Genomic DNA, 2500 nt, shown 5'->3' with positions numbered 1-2500 from the left:
ACACACTGTGTTTGACGCTACCGTGTTTCTTGCCTCCGACCAAAATATTTCCCAGCAGCAACGCCGGCTTTTAATAACAATGACGTCAGCTCAAACTCGACTATATGACATGAGTTTTCTGATCCGGACACTTTGGGATCAGAGTCGGTTGAATCGGACCAAAACGACTCTGACTCTCCTGGTCTAGATGTTCTGTTCCACCTTGTGACACGAAGAGTTACTCAACACCAAACACAAGTCCAGGAGTGTTTTTGGAGGAGGGGACAGTATCAGATCAGGACTTAAAGCTCACGTGGTTGAGTTTTGTTTAAAGATGAGTAAACGAAGCTGGCGGTGTGTTTGTGCTGTGACCTGATTGTTCTGCGTCTGGGGCAGATTCACAGGTGCCTCGGAACAGCTGAGAGTATTTTTAGAGCTTCTCTTCAACGTTTTTATTTCCCTCATCCCAACGGCGCTGGACCCAGGCCGCGAAAACGATCCAAAATCTCATCCTAATCCAAACTCAAACTAATATCGAAACTAGATCCTGATTTATCGCGGGTATCGAAACTAAAAAAAACCCAAAAGACCCACTGACAGAACAGAGCAGAACCTTCAAAACCTTCAGAACCTTTACAACGTTTCTTTAATGTTTAGAACAATCTGGAAAAAGGATAAAAGCACAGAGACTAAAATACACCCACGGACCTGGTTTAGTCTAAACCAGGACTAAACCAGGAGTAAACCAAGTCTAAACCAGGTCTAAACCAGGTCTAAACCAGGTCTAAACCAGGTCTAAACCAGGTCTAAACCAGGTCTAAACCAGGTCTAAACCAGGTCTAAACCAGGTCTAAACCAGGACTGAACCAGGTCTAAACCAGGACTAAACCAGGACTAAACCAGGAGTAAACCAAGTCTAAACCAGGTCTAAACCAGGTCTAAACCAGGACTAAACCAGGACTAAACCAGGAGTAAACCAGGTCTAAACCAGGTCTAAACCAGGACTAAACCAGGTCTAAACCAGGTCTAAACCAGGTCTAAACCAGGACTAAACCAGGTCTAAACCAGGACTAAACCAGGTCTAAACCAGGACTGAACCAGGTCTAAAACCAGGACTAAACCAGGACTAAACCAGGAGTAAACCAAGTCTAAACCAGGTCTAAACCAGGTCTAAACCAGGACTAAACCAGGACTAAACCAGGAGTAAACCAGGACTAAACCAGGTCTAAACCAAGACTAAACCAAGACTAAACAGGACTAAACCAGGTCTAAACCAAGACTAAACCAGGTCTAAACCAGGACTAAACCAGGTCTAAACCAAGACTAAACCAGGTCTAAACCAGGACTAAACCAGGTCTAAACCAAGACTAAACCAGGTCTAAACCAGGACTAAACCAGGTCTAAACCAAGACTAAACCAAGACTAAACCAGGTCTAAACCAAGACTAAACCAAGACTAAACCAGGTCTAAACCAGGACTGAACCAGGTCTAAACCAAGACTAAACCAAGTCTGGACCAGGACTAAACCAGGACTGAACCAGGTCTAAACCAGGACTAAACTAAATCTGAACCAGGACTAAACCAGGTCTAAACTAAGTCTGAACACGAAGAAATGTGTTTTTTACTTGATTTCTTGGGATTCTGATTCATAATTCACCAAAATGTTGTCAAGGTGTTTTAAAAGCAAAAAAAAGTTTCCTATCTAGAATTATATTTGCCACTGTAAAATATCGCAATAAATGTCGTACCGAGAGATTTCGATATCGCTACATCCCTAAATATGAAGTCTAATAGCTTCTAAATAGAGACTATTTACGAATACAGTGTTTTATCTGAAAATGAAAATGTGTTTCTTTTTTTTTTTGACATTTTAAATTAATAATGACACTGTTTTTGTGATAAAAAGCTCTTACAATTCTCAAAACATCACTACACTTCATTTTTTATGTAATTTTTATATTATTATTATTATTATTTAAGTATTTATTAATTTATTATTATTATTATTATTATTATTTATTTTATTTTTTATATGTTTTGGTGTCCTGATTAAAATATACACATTATATTAAAATTATTATTATTATTATTATTATTGTTGTTGTTTATTTCTTTACTTTATTTTTTTATATTTTTTGTCGTCCTGATTAAAATACACACATTATATTCAAATTTTTATTATTATTATTATTATTATTATTATTGTTGTTGTTGTTTATTTCTTTATTTTATTTTTATTTTTTTTTCGTCCTGATTAAAATATACACATTATATTCAAATTATTATTATTATTATTAATAACAATAATAATAATTTTATAATTAATTGTTTTTATTTATTTTTTTCGTCCTGATTAAAATATACACATTATATTCAAATTAATAAGGAGACCCGAGAAAAAAATATATATTTCTAATGATAAATCAGCAAACAAACAAACAAAAATCGATATTTATTAGGCCTATTATAGAATTATTAGCACGTATTAATCTTGTTTTGAGTGACTATATTTATCGTAGTA

Source organism: Boleophthalmus pectinirostris, unplaced genomic scaffold (genome assembly GCF_026225935.1).
Source record: "Boleophthalmus pectinirostris isolate CB_2022bp ecotype Guang Dong unplaced genomic scaffold, ASM2622593v1 HiC_scaffold_19, whole genome shotgun sequence".
Classification (NCBI taxonomy): domain Eukaryota; kingdom Metazoa; phylum Chordata; class Actinopteri; order Gobiiformes; family Gobiidae; genus Boleophthalmus; species Boleophthalmus pectinirostris.
The sequence above is the reverse complement of the archived record's forward strand: the minus strand, read 5'-3'. Positions refer to the sequence as shown.